The sequence below is a fragment of the Microcebus murinus genome, chromosome 1, assembly GCF_040939455.1.
Source record: "Microcebus murinus isolate Inina chromosome 1, M.murinus_Inina_mat1.0, whole genome shotgun sequence".
In the NCBI taxonomy this organism is placed as follows: Eukaryota; Metazoa; Chordata; class Mammalia; order Primates; family Cheirogaleidae; genus Microcebus; species Microcebus murinus.
The window spans coordinates 1,303,435-1,324,079 of NC_134104.1; the positions used below are offsets into that span (position 1 = coordinate 1,303,435).

At 52.8% G+C, this 20,645-nt stretch overlaps 1 long non-coding RNA gene across 1 annotated transcript; it reads right to left on the minus strand.

Moving 5' to 3' along the window:
* Positions 1-4,544: 4,544 nt before the first annotated feature.
* Positions 4,545-19,219, minus strand: LOC105879660 (uncharacterized). Its single transcript, XR_001157843.2, has 3 exons — positions 19,071-19,219; positions 5,642-5,891; positions 4,545-4,752 (listed from the first exon to the last, which is right to left on the minus strand). It is a non-coding gene; the product is annotated as an uncharacterized LOC105879660 (long non-coding RNA).
* Between the last annotated feature and the right edge of the window lie 1,426 nt (positions 19,220-20,645).

Here is a 20,645-nt window from a genome sequence, read left to right on the forward strand (position 1 = left end):
TAATGTCTTCCTTGCTCATTAAATAAGTGCATCCAGCCTGCGTGGGCACTCGGCGTCCTCGTCCCCGTCCCCTGAGCGGGAGCTGGCTTGCCCAGGTCACTGACGGCTCTCTCAGCCCCAGCTGACTTTATTTATTAATGTGTCAGCATTAGCACACCCCCGCAGGTGGCTGTGAACGAGGGCATCGGACGTGCCCACCCTTTGTAGCTGCGGACTCCAGGGAAGCCCCCCAGGAGGACTCCAGGGCCCAGGCCCCCGCCCCCCCATGTTGCTGTGAAACAGAAGCGGGGGTGGGGGGTGATGCCACCCTGTCCTTCCACACCTGAACCACGTGTGCGGCAGACACTGGCCGTGCTGGCTTTGGGCCGGCACAGGGGCCGACCCACGTGCCCTGTACTGGCGAGCGTGGAGGGCGCGGCCCGCTCAGCTCACGCCGCGGCGCCCCAGCCTCCATCACCACCGGTTCTTGGTCGGTGGAGCATTTGAGCTCAGTTGCTAGGACATTTCTAGAAAGTAACAGCAACGTGCTGGCACAGCGATTACTCTATTTCAGCCTGCAGGAGTGTCCCGGGCAGGTCACCCCTCGCTCTCTCTCCTGCTTCTCAGCAACGCCCGGCCCCAGCCCCGCCAGATGCTCCTGCGAGTCGTTAATTCATTGCACTCACGCTCAGTTGACGCCCGGTGAGACGAGGGGACCTCACGTGCACGGTTGGCTAATTTTGACAGATACACTCTGTGGTCAAGACCCCAATCACAGTGTAGAACATCTGTCACCCCAGAAAGCTCCTTTCAAGCCAGGCCGTCCAGCAAGAGCACATCACTCTTCCGATTTCCGCCGTGGGTCTATTTCTGGACTCTGTGCTCTGTCCCGTTCATCTGTTTGTTTCTCTTCACACGGATACCATGCTGCCGTTTACTGGAAAGCTGGTGTACGTAATTCCTCCCGGCTCTTTGTCGGGACTGTTCACCCTATTCCATTAATAATTCCTTTTCATTTCCATTAAACTTTCAGAACCAGCTTGTCAGTTTCCACAACAAAGCCTGCTGGAATTTTCCTTAGGATGATGTTGATCTTTCAGGAAGAACGGACAGCGTGGCAGCGCTGTGTCTCCTAACCCACGATCAGGGTGTGTCTTTCCCAGTCCTCCCGGGCTGCTGTAACAGAGCACCCTGGACTGGGTGGCTCATAAACAACAGGAGCTTATTCCTTACAGCTCTGCAGAGTGGGGAGTCCAGGATCAAAGTGCCAGCAGACCTGGTGTCTGGTGAGAGCCCTTTTCCTGGTTCTCTGATGGTGACTTCTTGCGGTGTCCTCGCTTGGCGGGAGGCGAGACTAGCTCTCAGCAGTCTCTCTGACAAGGGCACTAACCCAGGCGTGTGGGCACCACCCTCGTGACCAGATAGCCTCCCGAAAGGTTCCCTTCCAAACACCATCACCTTGGGGGGTAGGATTTCAACATATGAATTTTAGGGGGACACAAACATTTAGACCATAACACTCTCCATGTATCGGTTGCCTGTAATTTCTCTGGGCTACATTTAGCAGTTTTCAGGGTAAAGGTCCTGCCGTCTGTATTAGTCTGGCGACAGGCTCAGCCCGAGGCTAAAGGCCTGGGAACCTGGGGGCCCCTGCTGTGAGTCCTGGAGCTGGAAGTCGTTGTCCAAGAACAGGAGAGGAAGAGTGTGTTCGGCTCCAAGAGACAGACCGACATATTTGCTTGCTCTCTGGTTTTGCTCCCTGGGCCCTGGCCCGTCTGAATACAGCCCGCCCACCAGTGCCAGCAGGAGCAGGAGGCAGGGTGGGCAGGGAGGTGGAGCTGGCTGCTGGGTGGAGCCGCAGTGACTTCAGAGAGGAGGCATCTGAGGGGGAGTAGTGAGCCTGCAGGCCTCAAGGGGGAACAAGCCCTGCAGAAGGGGAAGGAGGAAAGCCCAGGGCAGTAGTGGGGCCAGGAGGGTGGAGGGGTGGGTGGGTGTGGGAAAAGCCTTGATCTGACACCGCTCACAGGTTCAGGGACCTGTAGCCTCCCTCCCTCTCCCCACTGCAGCCAACAAGCCCCACTGGGCTCAACCCTCCAAGAGAGAGGAGCGGGGCCTCCACTCCACGCAGGGTCCCAGGCTGCTGGAGTCAGGACACTGAGCCTGCCCTGGGCACCGCCTCTGCCAGCAGAGAGGGGAGGGAGACCTCTCAGCCTCGCCTGGGGTGGGCACGCCACTGCCGCCCACACCCTACCAGCCAGGACCCAGCCCCCAATAGGGCCAAGGAAGGGGTCTCCAGCTGGGTCCTGCTACAGCCCCACTGAGTGCTGTGGCAGGAGACAGGGCCTGTGACAGCCACCGTGCCGAGAGGGGGCCAGGGTGTGGGTGGGAACAACAGGCAGAAGAGGCCAGACCGGGTGTGAGTCCTGGTGGGACCAACAGGACGTGTGGATGGATGGGTGCGGGGGCGTGGGAGCAAGGCTGGAGAAGGTCCCAGGACTGCCTGGGTGGTGGCTGCTGGGCGTGTCCTGTCCCCGGGTGGGCTTGGGGAGGAGGGCAGAGGTCTGTGGGAGTCGCCCATGGTGGGGGCTCCTTGGCCAGCTTGAAGCAGGGCCAGCAGGCGGTGGGTGTCATGATGGGTGACTTCTGTGCCCACTCGACTGGGCCACATGGTGTCCAGACACTGGGTCACACACGATTCTGGGTATTTCCACGAAGGTGTGTTTGGAACATTAACAGTTAAATCAGCAGGCGAGGAAGGCAGGCGGCCCGTGCCGGGGCCTCCTCCCATCAGCTGAGGCCCCGAACCCAGCTGCGGGTCCCCTGCGTAGACTCTGAGAGTGCCCGGGAACCTCTCCCCCCGAGGTGTGACAGTGGAGGCATCGTGCAAGATGACAAATGGAGCAAGATCTTACAACCTGACCACTCTTGAAGGTGTCTGTGCTCGTCTGGGCCAATGCACCGTGGTTGCGCTGGAAGTCCCTGGATGCCGTCGTATCCAGTTACACGGCAGCCGCCCGGGGCTCTGCTCTGGGGCCGTCCTGGCCTGCGGAGCCAAGCTGGCATCAACAGATATTTCTCCACTTAGCGGTCTCTGGAGGGTCCGATTGCCCTTCCGGGTTTCCTCTTTCTCAGGACGCTGCCCTTGCCAACAGTGTTCCTACCGTGCCGAGTGGCGGCCAGGTCCCCGGGGCCTCTCCGAACGTCCGTCTCCAGCTCGACTCTCGGCTCCAGGTCCGGGCCTCAGCCTGGCAGGACGGGTTTATCGAAGTGTCAACTGCAGTTGTGCTATTAGGTTCCAGGGGTGCCTGGTGAAGCCCCTTTGGATCCGATGACTTGGAGAAATTTTAAGGAGGGCTTACCAACTATTAATTTGTGACTGTATGTAATGAAACAACCCCATATGGCTTCGTAAAATTCAGATCAAATTCTACAGCAGTCACAGCAGAATTGTGCTTTCTGTGCACCAGAGGCTGTTATAAGGACTTGACACAGAGTTTCCCGTTCGACCCTCACAGCAACCCTAAGCGGCTGGTGCCGTTTCAGTCGCACTTTCCAGGGAGCCGCTCTGCTCGCTGAGAGGCAGGGCCCTTCCCGAGGCCGCCAGGCGGAGCATGGGCAGCCAGGCCCCAGCCCCTCCCTGTGGCTCGGGCAGGCTGTTGCCCCGTGTTTTAACCACTTCGGTACCAGTGTCGACTGTAGAACACGCACAACGACTTTAGCCGACAGCTGTGATGCGACTTTTCTAATTTTTCATTTATCAAAATAAAATTGTGAACATTTAAAAATAACGTAATGAAAACATATATGTCTATGTTGCCTATTCTGATTTACATGGCAAGTAAAGCTGCCTGCAAAGTAAAACAAGCTGTCAGCGCTTTCAAGCTTTCCTCATCGCACAGGAGCAAAACGGACTTGTCGTCACCGCACAGCACAGACCGCCGTGCGGACTGTGCGTGCCGGCTGTGGGCGAGGTCTCGCGGCCGGTGAGCGCCGCACTGAAGTGGTTAAAGAGAGGAGTGCAGAAAGCAAAATCCCAGCCGCGGTAAGCGTGCTCTTGTGCAATAATGGAAGGTCAAGCCACGCTCATAACCGGGAGAAAAGGCGATAGCGTGAAATGAAGGGAAGCGAAGAGCAGGCGACAGGCATGGCACAGAGTGGGAGAAACGCTTGCAACATGCGGCAAACACAGGGTCAATATTGCGGCTGCTCCAGGAACAAAATCGACACCACTCACAGAGCTGCATGTGAGAAGCAGCCACACGTCGCGCGTCACTGTCAGAGTGGCAGTACTAGGGAGAATGCCATTCCCGGTGCAGGGGACGCGGGATGTGGAGCTCGCCACTCGCTCCCGTGGGACCCTTGCTGACACCTATCCGGAGCCTTAAGAGTGTGCGCAACATCTCAGAACGAACCCTGAGGATGCGATAAGAGACATGCCCCAATACACTCGCAACAGTGTTTCCACCGCGTTTTTATAACAGCTAAAATCTGAACAACCTAAATGGCCGAAAATTAAGTGACGTATTAATCACTTGAATTTGCTCAAACCGTGGCATTCTACATAACATTAAAATGATCCAGTAGATCTTCGTTTATTGGCCTGGAAAACTGCTAACGACACGTCACATGAAAAATCACACACGACATGTCACGTGTTGCGCGGTCACACCACATGCACATGTCCCCATCGACACAGATGTGTGAATAGCCGAGTCCAGGTGACGGCATTCTGAGTGACTGTTTCTTCCTCTTGCTTGTTCATTTTATATTTTTCTACAATGGATACGCATAACACACAGCAAAAGTGATAAAATTATTCCCCACAGTGTGAGCAGAATCTACGTTTCATTTCTTAGATCTCAATTCGCTGGGAGGCCTGATTGGGAACAGCTGACCTGCCTGAAGCACTGCACAGGAGCAGGAAAGAACGTTCCTGAAGGAAAGGGCCTGCAAGCGCCCGCACTTGGAGAGTCTGCATTTAACTAAATGCTCTTCTGTGAGCATGTCCGACTGGAGTCTGAGTCAGTCACTCAGCCTGCACTGAGCAACTGCTGTGCGCTCAGATACCCCCGGGGACAGAATGTTCTGGAACTGCAGCAGCAGGTCAGACGGGCGCTCTGGCACAGAGCCCCTGTCCACATCCCGAGATGGATACCAAACACGGCCAGTCGGCGCTGAGCTTTGGGGAAGCGGCATCCACCCACTGCTGCAGGGAAACTGCTGTGATAACATGGTGCTCGGGACAGAAACCAGACAAGGGTCGGCATCTGGGGTGACATTTCCAGAGCAGGTCCTGCTACGGACAGAAGCTACTATCACGGGGTGGATAGAGAGCGCAGCAGTGTTTAACCATATTTCAGGACAAAAGGGTGAAACGAAATCTTATAATGTGCTGGGTGTGCCACGGAGGCTAATGGCTGTGGCTAGACAAAAAAATGCGTGATGGCAAGCACATGTGAGTGCGTGTGCTGTTCCCGCAGGCAGTACAGGGAGGTCCCAGCACTGGGGCAGTGCGTGGGGACGACAGGGAGGTGTCGGTGTGGGAGAGTCCCCTGCACACTGAGGGACACAGGCTAATGGTGGCATCGCCAGCTCCCTTCACAGGTGACTCCGAGGTCACAGGGGCTACTGGGGCCCAGTGGGGGAGAGGCCGTGTGCCCACCTGGAGCAGGTGTCCCTCCTGCTTGTGGCCGTGGCCCACAGCTGCGGAGGAGGCTGGGAATGGCATCACAGGAGGCGAGGGGCAGGTCTTCATGGCAGCAGTGGCATCCACTGCGTTAACAGTTGACAGCTGGTGGTTTGACACAGTGCTTTCTAGAGCAAAAGCGATTAAGAAGTTTGAGTCTGGCAATGCCATGAGGCACAATTCATGACAGGTGCTCTCCAAGGACACGGCGGGTCACTGCGACCACCTGAAAAATCAGAAGACAAAGGAATCTCAGAACCCACGAATCTGGCATCTATCAACTATATTTTTCCCCTTCAATGAGCAAATGTAGACTATATAATTATTTGATAAGCATACAAAAAACAACGATTTTAGCCTCACAAATCACTGAAACATTTATCTATGTAGTTCATTTCAACCAAAATTAACATAAAAATACCATAAAAATGTTGAATAGAAGATTTACTTTCCAAAAAGAACTTTTGTGGCAGACATTGCGTGTCTTTGAATGGCTTTTAGTTTTTTTAACAAAATTTTCTCTTTTCCTTCCAACGTTTTTTTCTATTTTTAAAAAATTTTTTTGATTCCCTTACAACTTTGCTCTGACCACACTTATTTTTCTAGATTCTTTTGTAATCAAAGACTGTATTTTCAGTTTGTACCAAAGCAATGCAAAAGCTGCCTTGACCAAGAAGTCCATAGACTAATGTCCACCAGAGGGGCTGGTGTCCGGCATTCTCTGCAGACGTGTCCGTACCCTGCCCAGCCGGCTGAGACACTTCCTGCAGACCACAGCGGGGCCAGGTGGGTGGACCACCAGCCCCAGGGTCCTCAATGTCCGGAAATGCAGAGAATCTCGAAGGAAGGAAAAGAAGCCATCCCTCCAATCTAAGTTGCATTCAAGTGCAAAACCATTCAGTGGGAAACACTGATCAGGAGGAGATAATTTAACTTGTAAGCATAATATTATAATTACCTTATTAGTTGAAAACAATTTCTACCCAATATATTTTCCATATGGATAACCCAAAAATAAGTTCTAAAACTGCGGCTATTGAATATGGAATTTTCCTTGCAAATTACTTCTTACCAAATGAATGTATCATGTAGTGATGGGAATCTATTTTAGGGATTTACTTTCTTTAGATAGTGGAATGCCTGGAGACCACAACCAGATCTCAGAAAGCCGTATCTTAGTTTTAGTGTAGCAGACAGCCAATTCCTCAGTCTTAGGACTTAAAAAATGTTCAAATGTATCCTGCAGAAAAATCTTAGAAGTTAGCCCTCCAACCTCACGTTGGCCCAAGAAACACAATCTCTGGTGAAGATGTAAAAACAACCCTAAGTTTCTGTGCTATAGCGCTCTTCCGAGAACACAGTTGTCACAAAATGGAAGCGGCTTTTTGCTATGGTTTCTGGCTCCCCGTCTTAACCACCGTCGTCTGGAATACCAATAGCAGCCGCCAGCCTGAAAGGGATGACATCCACGCGGCAGTATTTCTTCCTCACCTCACATTTCATGCAAAATAAACACCTCCTATTTTAGGAACAACTTTGGATAAGTTTATTTTGGTTTTAAAATGTAAGCAATTAATTTTGACTCTTGCACTATTTTATTCTCCATCTGTGAGCAGCACCTCCTGGGCCCCCATGAGCAGTGTGTTGGGTCGTGGGGTGGTGCACGGCTCCTCCACCCTTTCCCTCGGCCTTGCCCAGCTCCCCGCTTCACTGCGACAAGACGTCAGCCTCCAGCACTGGCTTTATCAATTCTGAAAATGTCTTGTAGCCCCTGGTCACAAAGATGAGCGGGCCAGCCACTCTTCCTGTTTCCTGCCTAGTTCTCCCTGCAACTCCAAACCATTATTAACTTTACGATTTCTGCAGGGTCAGACACTTATCACTTTGCATTCTCATAAATTTCTTCCAGCCACATTTGTTCTAGCCTTAGTGCTATAGTTAAATAGATTCAAGGTGTACCGCTCACGCTGTGGACAGCGTTTTTAAGTTCGTTTTTTAGTTGGCTGTAGTTTATCCTCGGCTCAGAGGAATCACGTCCCCTGAGCTTTTGCATGATCAAAAACGTTTGCCGGTTGCCTTCTGTGTCTGTGACCACGCAGCTGGCTGTAAAATCGGGGCTCACACTATCTTTCCTCGAGGAACTTGTGGGTGGTTCCATCGTCCCTGGTATCAATTGTCACTGTAAAGAAATCTGAGGCCAGACCGACTTTCCTCTTGATAATTAATGTGGTAGGCAGTTGTGTACATGTTGAGTCCCTTTTGACGGTCTTCCCTTTGAAAGACTCTCTCTTCAATTGCTTTTGTTAAGAACACTTTGTGCAGTGCAAAGTATCAAAGGCATAAGAGCACGCAGAAACACGCAGTACTCGTCCTGATATCCACCACCCAGCGGCAATACTTACAACATTCATCCAGCTTGTATAATTGACACTTTCACTTTCTCATTCCCCTCCCCCGCTCAATTATTACTATTTTAGTCTTTTGTGTAAATTTATACATATTGAAATGCACAAATCTTAGCTGTACAATTGTTTTAAATAGAGTTTACTTTTAGAGCAGTTTCAGTTTCAGAGAAAAATGGAGCAGAGGGCCAGGAGCGATGGCTCATGCCTGCAATCCTAGCACTCTGGGAGGCCAAGGTGGGTGGATCGCTCAAGGTCAGGAGTTCCAAACCAGCCTGAGCAAGGGGGAGACCCCATCTCTACTAAAAATAGAAAGAAATTAATTAGCCAACTAAAAATATATAGAAATATGGTGGTGCATGCCTGTAATCCCAGCTACTGGGGAAGCTGAGGCAGAAGGATTGCTGGAGCCCAGGAGTTTGAGGTTGCTGTGAGCTAGGCTGACGCCACAGCACTCTAGCCTTGGCAACAGAGCAAGACTTTGTCTCAAAAAAAAAAAAAAAAAAGAAAAGAAAAGAAAAAGAAAAAGAAAAAGAAAGAAAAATGGAGCAGAAAGTACAGCAATTTCCCACATGCCCTCTGTCCATCCCCCCATGCACAGTCTCCCCCTGCACAACCGCCCCCCCCCACAGTGTTGCATTGACGATGAATGATGGATCTGCACTGACACATCATGACAATTCACGGTGGAGCTCAGGCATGGTGTTGCATAGCCTGTGCATTTTGACAGCTGCATAACGACATGTACCCACCACTACAGCATCGTCCTGAGTAGTTTCACTGCCTGTTTAATCTGCAATTCCCTAACGAAGTAGCACAGCCAGCATCTTTCCATGTGCTCATGTGTCATCTGTGTACCTTCTTTGGCAACTGTCTGTTCGGGTCTTGTGCTCACTTTTGTAATTGGGTTCTTTGTTTTGTTGACTTTTAAGAATTATTTGTATATGTTAGATGGCAGTCCTTTAACAGAGATCCCTTCCGAGTTTAATCTATTGTAGTCTGGTCTTCCCAGTCTCTCGTCAGTGTTGTCATAGAGCAGAAGTGTTTGGTTTCAGTGAAGTCCTGCTCGTCAGTCATTTCTTTCACGGATTGGCCTTTGGTGTTGCATTTTAAGACATCATCACCAAACCCTCGGTCATCTAGATTTTCTCCCATGTTATCTTCTAGAAGTTTTATAGTTTTGCATTTTATTCTTGGGTCTGTGATCTATTCTGAGTTAATTTTTGTGAAGGGTTTATAGTCTGTGTCTAGGTTCTTTATTTTTGCGTGTGTATGTCCAGCTGTCCCTGCCCCACCTGTTGGGCAGGCTTGTCTTTGCCCATTTTGCGCCAAGATGGGTTGACTGTGCCTGTCTGTCCCTGGGCTCCCCACCCTGGTCCACTGATGTGTTCTTATGTGTGCAGCCACCACGCGGCCTTGGCTGCTGCAGCTCCGCAGTTGGTCCTGAAACTGGGTCACCTCAGCCTCCCACTTCCTTCCCCCGCCATCAGCTGTATGATTCTGACAGACGGACGCGCCCCTGCGACTCACAGACCTGTCATGATGTGGGACATTTTCACCTCCCAGAAATGTTCCTCGGATCCCCTCAGTCCCTCTCCGTGCCCGGAAGGAACCGCTGCTCTGGATATGTCACCGCAGATCAGCGTTTCCTGTTCGAAACTTCGTGTCATGGAATCACATCTGCGAGCTGAGTCCCTTCACTGCACGTGGGGCGTTTGGTGGCCTCGCCCGGTGGCCTCCACACGCACGTCCCGCACAGTCCGTCCGGAGTCGGTGCCGCTGCCCGCGGCGCACCGCACGGCAGCCATAGCCGTAAGCAGCCCCACGACGCACTGTCATAATTTTTAATTCTTAAAAGGCTTGTGAAGCTTGGACACGTGAGGAGGAAGAAAACTATCTTTCACGTCAGCCATGGCGTTTGCGCCGCCACTTCCGGAGACTGTGCTCCCGCCGCGCCTTCCCCTCCGGCGGAGCTTCCCCAGCTTCCTGCGCGGAGGTTCCGCTGTGACAGGCCCTGTCCGCCGGCTCTCGCCTGAGATGGCCTCGGTCGCCTCGTTCCGGAAGGTCAGGCCTGGGTCAGGGCAGGGGTCCCCGGATGTTCCCGCCATCCTCGTTGCTCAGTCGCCTCGTTCTGGAAGATCGGGCCTGGGTCAGGGCAGCGGTCCCCGGATGTTCGCGCCTTCCGGGTTGCTCACTGGCTCTGACGCACGCGGTGCCTCGTGGGAGGAAAACGCGGCGGTGGCGCTCCCGCTGCTGCGTCCGCGGTGTTTGCATTTAGCGTTTTTCCTCCTGTTCCCCACGGTGTCTTTGGGTCAGGAATGGAAACTTCCGTTTTTTTTTTTTTAATTAGGAGACATTAGAATCACATAAATAAAAATATGGTTTGATTTATGGATTTTTAAACTAAATTTTTTACCTTGAAAAATTTCAGACTCACAGAAAAAAAGTGGACCAGATAGTGTCATGAACAGCTGTGCGCCTCGTACCCGGATTCGCCGGTGTTAGCGCTGCGCATTGCGCTTTCTCTCTCCCTCTCACACACGCACCTGCAAACACACACACACCATACGTACACATACACATGGACACACACCACACGTACCCGCACACCATACATACACATACACTCACACCACACATACACCCCCACACACCACATGTACACACATACACATGTACACACACCACACGTACCCACACACCATACATACACATACACACCACATGTACACACACAACACATGTACACACATACACATGTACACACACCACACGTACCCGCACACCATACATACACACACACTCACACCACACATACACCCACACACACCACATGTACACACACAACACATGTACACACATACACATGTACACACACCACACATACCCGCACACCATACATACACATACACTCACACCACACATACACCCACACACACCACATGTATACACACACCACATGTACACACATCACATCTACACACACACCACATGTACACACACCCACACACCATGCGTACACACACCACATGTACACTCATACCACACGTACACATACACCTGCACACCATAGGTACACATATACTCACACCACACATACATACCACACATATGCACACCACATGTACACACACCGCACATACACACACACACACACCAAATGTACACTCACACCACACATACTCTTACATACTCACAAACCACACATACCCAAACATACATGCACACAGACACACACAAAGTCACTGCACCGCCACCCCCTGAGCCCCTGGACTGGGGTCAGCTGAGTGTGCCACTCCCTCAGGTACAAAAGGCACCAAAAAACTCAGGAATCAAGACACACAGTATTTCAATGCGATGTTTTACAAAATCAAACTGAATGCAAAAATTCCAAGATGAACAAAATATCAGAGTGTTGGGTGAAGGCAGGGTGGTTTCTTCCCCCCATTTCTGAGGCAACTTGGTGCCCTGGGTGTCCCCTGGGCGTCCCATGACCGTCCCTGGGGCTGGGGACAGGTGGCTGGGTCGGCACCCTGCGGGGCCCAGGCCGGGGGGAGCCTCCTCCCTCCTTAGGGAGAATGTTGGGGGCATGCTGTCCCCTCCGTGCCTGGCCTTGGGGGAACTGTTGCATAACCCCCCGAAAGGAGCCGGCGTGGACCGCAGGGCCCAGCCGCGCAGACAGCGCACACATTGGTGACATTCCGGGCTCACCGCAGCCAAGCGATTTCCCAATTACTTATAATTTTGTTATTTTTCTTTTGCTTCCCAGAATCCCAGGGGAGCTCTCAGAGAAGACCAGACAAATGAAAAATTGCGACTTTTAAGTCACAGCTGTTTTTGATTTATCTGCGAGCAAAACGGCAAAACCCTCCGAAGATGCTTTTAAAGTGGCAGGCGAGGAACGAGTCACCTTGCGTAAACCCAGAAGTGAATGAAGGTAATTCAGTTAAACAGTAAAATGAGGATTTAGGCAGAAAACCTCAGGCTGCAAATGAACGTTTTAGACCCTTAAAATAACAGCGACGGCGGTGGGGGCTGTTTCCCACCTTAATCACCACTTTCGCATCCAGAAATAGCAAGACCTCGGTGCAGGGGGTACACCCAGCTACCAGCACACACTCTGGATGCCTCAGCGTGAGCACAGAAGCAGGGAACTCTCCAGAACCCACGGCCCAGGCGGCCCCGGCCTGGAGCGTCTGGTTCTCTGCACACCTTCCCGTGGCCTTTCACCCTGTTTCCATTTGGCCACAGAGACTTCTTTTCCCAAACGAAATTGCCCTCCAATCTATAAATCAGGCAACAGTGAGCTGCTGGAGGAGGGGGGCGCCCCCAGGCCAGCCTCGCCCGTTACCCACACCCTGCAGGGCCGGGTGGCCTGTCCCAGCAGCTTGGGACCCCGGGCACAGCCCGTGGGCCTTGGGCCCCTTCCAAGACGGACGGAGGGCTCCCAGGAGGTGGTGGCCCAGATGGTCCTAATGTAGCAGGAGGGGAGGAGAGGGGTCCCTGGGCCCCGGTCCTCAGGAGGACATGAGCATGGGTGGGGGATGGGCGCCCAGGCACACTTGGGCTTGGGGGTGCTGCTTGCAGAAGGAGCGGGCCCCAAGGGAGGGCCGGAAGGGGCCTGGGAGGGGCCTGGGAGGCACCGCCACAGAAAGGATCCTGACAGGACCGGCTCGGGGGCGGGTGTGGAACATGGAAAAGGGTCTTGTCAAGCTCCATGGGGACGGTCCTGCCCCCCCTTCCAGAACATAGCTCGGGGCCGCCAGAGACTGCAGGACGTCTGGGTGGGGGGCACCTGCTCGGCCCCTGCCAGAAATGACCCTCCAGCCCACCTGCCAGCCCCCAGGACGGGCTGCGGGGTCAAGTTCAGAGTCCTGGGGGTGCAGGGCTGCCCGTGGGGAGCCCTGTGGAGGCATGTGCCGCGCCCACCTGTTTGTTTTACCTTCTCTTATGTGAAAAAAATTAATCCCTGTGATTTTAGACAGCCCTAATAATAATTTTAAGATAAGTGGACATTCCTTTTCTTTCGTTTTTTTCTTTTGGTAAATTGTAAATGTGTCCCCTCCTGTGGCCTCCCCTGCGTGGCCCCCTCCTCTCTGCCAGGAATTTCGACCTCAGCCCTTGTCTTCAGTCCCTCTATTAGCTAAAAGTTCATTGATACACCACTTTACACCTGTTTCCTGATGCAGCTCTGTGTCTACTTCATTTAGTTCTACCCTATTAAATTAATTTTTCTAGTAAATTAATTTTTCTACCCTAAAAAGTAATTTCATTAATTTTTAAAATCAGCAACACAAAAGCAAAATGATATCTTTAAAAAAATTATAAATTGATCATAAATACTCAAACTATAAAAATAAAAGTGCATAGGATGGAAGCAATCCTCTCCCTCCCCCGCCCAGGTCCACTCCACCTCCCGGGAGGGTGGGGGGTGTGGGGGCGTCCCACACTCCTGGTGGTGAGAGCGGTACACCTCTGTTTCTTTAAAAAAAAAATCCATTTTAGAATAGATGAGACCCTTACACGAGTACAGAAACAAGCACAGGTGTCTCCACCTCCCTCCTCCCACGCCGCCTCCTACAGGCACCGGAGGTCACGGGCTTCCTCCTCTTCCCCTCCTCCCACCCGTGCCAGCGCGCTGCGCACGCGCCCGGCCCTTGCTCTGTCGCCGCTCGGGATCCAGGAGGCCTCAGAGGCTTCCCTGCCGGAACAGTGTCCTCCTGCCCGGTGTCTGGGTGGGCTCAAGGGGGCTTGAAGGCGGTGGGCGTTCAAGCACCTTCCAGTCTGTGGGTATGGACAGTGTGGCCGGGGACGGGGGTGGGGCATTGCAGAAAAACTCTTAGAAGTGGACGCTCGAGGTCCGAGGGTCTGTGCGTGCAAGACATCCTCAGGGGACCCACCCGACAGCCCCCCCTACGCACACACACACACACACACACACACACACACACACACACGGTGCCCCCACGCCAGGACCTCTGCCCGCCCCAGGTGCAAACAGGGCATCCAGGTGCTGGAATTCGAGTTTCCCTGACAGGCTCTTATTTTGTGAGTTTTGCAATCATTGCATTTTACTCTGCGTGGGGGGTGCGAACCCTCTGGCGTCTTCCTTCCCCCTTTTCCTAGCGTCAGCCTTTTTCCTCCTGATCTCCAGGAGTTCTTTCCGCTCGGGAGGAGCCGGGCCTGTGCGGGATGAGGTGCGCAGCCCAGCCCGTCTTGCTCGAGTTACGGCAGCTTCCGCAGACGTTGTTTTACTTTTCAGCAGTCAAATTTATCAGCCGCTCAGAGCTTCTGGGTTCTGTGTCTCAGTTTTAAAAAACCCTTTTTCCCATTCTGAAGTTTTAAAGATCTCCCATTTTTAGAAAACGCATTTGAGATTTTATTTTTTTAACTGTTGCATATGGGAGCCCTTGGACGTCTTCCTGTGGAGCGTGCGCTGGAGAAACTCAGCGTGGCGTCTGTCTCTGGGTGGCTCTCCTGGCTGCCACCCGGCACCGCCCCTAAGCACCCAGTGTCCCTTGGACTGGCGTCTGCTCCCGGCCTTCCGCTACGCCCACCTGCTGTCCACACAGCCGGCACCGCCATCCTGCTTAGCGCTGAGGCTTTGTGACAGGTTTTAAATACCCTTCTTTTAAAAAACTACCCAGAGGCCGGGCGAGGTGGCTCACGCCTGTAATCCTAGCATTCTGGGAGGCCGAGGCAGGCAGATCAATCGAGGTCAGGAGTTCGAAACCAGCCTGAGCAAAATCGAGATTCCCGTCTCTACTAAAAATAGAAATTAACCGGACAACTAAAAATATGTAGAGAAAAAATCAGCCGGGCATGGTGGCGCATGCCTGTAGTCCCAGCTACTCGGGAGGCTGAGGCAGGAGGATCGCTTGAGCCCAGGAGTTTGAGGTTGCTGTGAGCTAGGCTGACGCCACGGCAATCTAGCCCAGGCAGCAGAGTGAGACTGTCTTAAAAAAAATAAATTAAAAATTAAAAACTACCCCAGCCGGTTCAGCGTGTCCATTTCCCGTACGGCACCCTAGACGATGTCTCTCTCGCCTCCCGCCTGCCTCTCGCTCCCAGGCCCCTCCCGGCCGTCCCAGGCCTGGGTGACTCCTTGTCTCAGTTGGGATAATGGAGCCAGCCGGCCTGTTTGCTTCCCCGTTGCCCTCGGATCTTTCCAGGAGCAGCAGAGGGAAATGCTGAGTCCTCGAGCCCCGCCGGCCCCTACGGGACGAGGTCCCGGCCAGCCCTGGTCAGCCTCCTCCCTCCTCTCCGCCCGCTCCTCGCTCTGCGCTGTCAAGGTGGACGCTGTTCTGGTTCCCGCCGTGGTCCAGGAGCTTCCGACCCCTGTGTGCCCTGCGTGCACGCCGGTGTGAGCCGGCCGCACCTTCACGGCCCCGAGCTGGCGCCGCGTCTGCAGCCGGGAGACGAAAAGCAGCCCCGATCCTCGCCCGGCCACTGCTGCCAGCCCACCCGGAGCCAGGGCCGGGCCACAGGCAGGGAGACCCACGGACTCCGGAGGGAGCCTGCCGCAGGGGTGGATTCTGGCGTGTGGGGACCAGGACCCCGACCCGGGAAAGCAAGGCGGACCCCGCCGCATGTGAGGGAGAGCACGGCGCACTTCACGTTCAGCTTGGTCTTATTTTATTTTGTTTTTTAGAGAGAGGGTCTCGCTCTGTCACCCAGGCTGCAGTGCAGTGGCGTCATCACAGTTCACTGCAGCCTCCAACTCCTGGGCTCAAGCCATCCTCCTGCCTCAGCCCCCCCGAGCAGCTGGGACTGCAGGTGAGCACCCCCACACCTGGCTAATTTTTCTATTTTTTATAGAGACGGGAGTCTCACTATGTTGCCCAGGCTGGTCTTGAACTCCTGGCCTCAAGCCATCCTCCCACTACGGCCTCCCAGAGTGCTGGGATCACAGGCTGAGCCACCTCACCCAGCCCGATCTCACTTGATGCCCTGGCCTCACCTGGCCACCTCTCAGGGTGTCTCTGTCTGGCCTCCTGGCCCCAAAACGCTGTCTCACCTCCAGCTTCTGCGGCCAGCACGGAAACAGAACCACGGTGAAACAACGCATAAACAGCTGCCGTCGGGCCGGCGATTCCTGCCAACTTCTTCCTTCATTAAAGCTGTTGCCTCCCGAGAGCAGCTTGTGTTTCTGGTTTCTCGTTTCCTCGGAGCGAGGGCTTGTTGTGTCCTTATTCCAAACCCACGGCCGTGAGAGGGACGCTTCCTTCCAGGCCGGGTTTGGCTTCGCCTCCTGGAAGACGGAGCGAGGTCTCGTGCGCGGGCGTCGGCGTCCGGGCCCCGCGGACTCTCTGGTCCCGCACCTGGGCAGCGACCCGACCCTCCCCTGCAGCCCTGCGTGTTTGCATGGCGACTGACTCAGACAGTTTTGTTTATCTTGGAGCCTCGAACCGCATTTCTCTCCTCGTGATGACAGGATCGTGTGTCTTCACCCTTGCTCATCCTAGCTAGGTCCTAATTAGACTGCTGTTGAAAGCGCCCCACCTGCCACAGAGGACGTAGTCTGGGCGTCGCCTCACCTGGGCAGGCACACCTGGCCAGGGTTACCACCGGCAACCGGACCTCTCCTCCATCCTTCCTCAGATCCAAGGCTCCCTCTTCCCTTCCAATCCCACCCGAAGTCTTCCGCCTTCCTTTTCCCCTTCTATGTTTGTATTTTTATTAAAAATCGGAATAAAGCCAATTTCATGTTTTATTTCTACTTCTCTAAATGTTCTATAATATGATTCCACCTTCTTTTTTCATCTATGTTTGGATTTTTGTTAAAAATCCGAATAAAGGCACTTTCATTTTTTATTTCTGCTTCTCTAAATATTCTGTAATATGATTTTTTAAATATACAAAGGGTTCATTAGACCTACGAGGTAGAGATGAGGTTTGAAGGTAAAGTCCAGAGAAAGCAGACTTCAAGACAAAGATAAAGAAACACATCATAGAAATGCTAAGAAGATCAATGTACCAGAAAGACATAAAAAAAATCCAAGCTATCAATCCCGCTGTTGGCAAAGATTCAAAATGGAGCGAGATACAAATGAAACAGAGAAATAAACTCATAATTCAGATTGAAGTTTTTAAAAACTCCTCCCTCAATAATTGATAAAAATAGATGAAAATCAGCTCCCAATTTCTTAAAATATACAAACTACGTCTCGTTCAGTATGAAATAGACAATATGACTGCCTATGCATGTATTAAGAAATAAATCTGGGCGGGGCGCGGTGGCTCACGCCTGTAATCCTACCACTCTGGGAGGCTGAGGTGGGCAGATTGCTCGAGGTCAGGAGTTCAAAACCAGCCTGAGCAAGAGTGAGGCCCCATCTCTACTAAAATAGAAAGAAATTAATTGGCCAACTAATATATATAGAAAAAATTAGCCGGGCATGGTGGCGCATGCCTGTAGTCCCAGCTACTCAAGAATCTGAGGCAGTAGTATCGCTTGGGCCCAAGAGTTTGAGGTTGCTGTGAGTGAGGCTGATGCCACGGCACTCACTCTAGCCTGGGCAACAAAGTGAGACTATCTCAAAAAAGAAAAAAAAGAAATACATCTGTAATTTTAAAACTCCAAAAAGAGAAATCTTCAGTGCCACATGAATTTGTGGGAAAATGTTACCAAACATTTAAGAGGACTCGACACCAATTTTAAGCAACCAGATGCAGAACATAGAAGAGGGTCAAATACTTGCCAATTCATTTCGTGGGGCCAATATTCCCTGATACTAAAGCAAGATACAGACAGTATAAGGAAGAAAGAAACATATAAATGCATCTCTCTCGAGAACATAGACACAAAAATCCTCAACAAAATATTAACAAATCAAATTAAGTAATGTGAAAAAAATTAATAGATCATAAGCATGGAGGGTTTATTCTTGGTACTCAGAAATTAATGTATTAGTAATCCATCAAATAGGCTAAGGGGCAAAATCGTATGACACCATCAATTAAACTAAATTATCTTTAAAAATCAACACTGTTAATAACAAAGAAAACTCAGAAACTAGGTATTAAAGGGAATTTCCTCAATCTCATAAATATTATCTACAAAAAATAAAACCCTACAGGTAGCCTCATACTTAATGGTGAAAGACTCAATTATTTCCCCCTAAATTCAGTAATAAGGTGAGAATGTTGCTCTCGCAATTCGTATGTAACATGGGACTGAAAATTCTAGCCAGTATATAATAAATAAAGGAATGTACACATATTGGAAAAGAAGAAAGAAAACTGTATATATTTAAAGATTACATGATTGTCTACATAGACATCCCAAGTAGCTTAAAAATAGAATCTCAGAACTAAATATAAATTCAGTTATGTTGTAGAATACAAGATCAACACACAAAAATCAATTGCCTGTCTATACATTAACAACTAACAAGTGGAAACAGAACCAAAAACCACAGCATCGTTTACAATTCATCTAAAGAAAATGAAATAACAAATAATAAAATAAAACAGTATCTTACGAAAACTACAAAAATCCGATGAAAGAAATCAAAGTCCTAAACAGAGAGGCATCCTGTGTTCATAGTTTGGATCATAAGCACAGCAAGATTTTTATACATATCAAAGTCCTTCTCTTTCATTTTTTTTTTAAATTTTATTTTCTGTCCAGGAAGAGAGAAAAGTCTTTCTTTCAAATTTTATTTCTAGTTAAATGAGAAATGCATGTTCTGCGTTCTTGCACGTCTAAACCTGTCCCAATGTCACTGTCAGTCTTGTTAGACTGTTGGGCTGGGTATAGAATTCTCAGTTGTAAATGACTGTTTCTCTGAAGCTTGAAGGTCCCTTCTGCAGACACCCAACATCAGCGACGCCAGGGAGACGTCCAATGCCAGTGCAATTCTCACGCCTCTGTAGTAGCTTCCCCCTCCCAAATCCAGAGAGATGCCCCAGGCTCCAGTCTCTGCAGAGGTCCACCTCCCCTCCGACGACTCCTGATCACCCTCCTGCAGCCCAGACCCACCCTTGGGCTTCAGACTCACCTCCCCTCCTGGGGTGTTTCCACCTGGCGAACCCCTCACGGTCGACCTGATGGACATCGCCCGGCAGGTGCCCCAAGGACCGAAGCTTTGGTCCCTGCGATGGTCCTGGCGTGGCGGACACCCAGGCAGAGAAACCCGGCCCCAGGGATGAAGGAGCAGAGCTGCCCGGCAACCTGGAGTGTCACCCAGACCCCTATTGTCCCGGGGCCACCATGTCACAGTCGGGGCTGTCAGAGTGGCCTCCAGCGCTCTGGTCTTGGCCGAGGACACTCAACCCACTCTGCACCCCACAGCCTCACCTCACCCCAGCAGGTCCTCCCCTCTCTACCCTCCAAGTGCCCCCAGGATGCACGTCCCCCTCTTAGAGCCACCCTGGGCTGGCCGGCCACCCACCCGGACCCCTGTGGCCCCTGCATGACACCAACCACTCCTGCGGGCTGGGGGTTGAGACGGCGTCCCTGTGCTCAGCTGTGTACCGCACCCCCCCCCCCGTCGCCAGCTCTGCCCTGGCGCCCCCTGACCCGGGAGGGGGCCTCCCTTCCCCGGACGCCCACACCCTGCCGTGAGCTGCGGGCACGGGGTCCCCCCAGGCCGCTCTCCTCCTTGCACTTGCCCCCAGAGGCCCACCCGGCACCTCTTGCCAGTCCCCGGCCCTGTGTGGCAGCCCTTAGAGGACTCGGGCTTCTCGTGTGTCCCTCCTGCTGCCATGGCTCCTGGCACCTAGAACGTGGCCCTGTCCCCTGTCCCCAAGGGGGCTCTGCCAGGTTTGTCGAGTGGCCCAAACTGAATGAACAGTGTGGCCCTGGCTCCCGGGCGGTCCCCCTGGAGGACTGGTGGGTGTCACCGCCAGCAGCACTGGGGCGACAGGCCCTGTCCCTGGGGAGCAGTGAATGCACTCCAGATCCACAGTCTCCCCCAGGGGGCACGTGCGGGTTACGACGGGCACACAGCGAGGACAGTGGTGTGACGGGAGGGCCGGCTCCTGGGTGGAGACAAGCACCTGTGCCTCAGGCTGGGCCCCTCAGGCAGCCGCAGGCTCCACAGTGGCAAACCCTGGCTGTGCTCCGGCCAGAGCACCCCCCACTCCGGGGGCCGGGGGGCTGCAAGTGCCGGTCTGGGCTCCAGCCCCGCACGGACCCCTCCCGGCTGGAGGGAGAGGAACACGACCACCCGCTGCTGCCACAACCCAGCCGGACCCTGCCAGCCAAGGACACTCCCCCCCTCACGCCTGACACTTGTCCCTCAAGCTCCAGGGCTGTCACCAGGGTGGGGCGTGCAGGGAGGGCCCCCAGCCGGGACCCGGCGGGCACAGGCCCTGAGACCCGCTTCCTGTCGGCCTCTGGAGGTCGGCGTCCGGCTCGTCCTGGCTGGTGGCGTGGGCGCCTCGGGCAGCAGCCTCCCCCCCTGCGGGACGGAGCAGGGCGGCTGTTTGCAGCGCGGAGCTGCCACCTCGCCTTTGGGCGAGAGTGTTCGGGAACTGGCGTGGGGTCAAGGGACATAGTTCTGGTCTTAAGTCGGCCCCTCTCTGAAAGCCCAGAGACCGTCAGTGCATTCCTGAAGCTAAAAATAAATGTG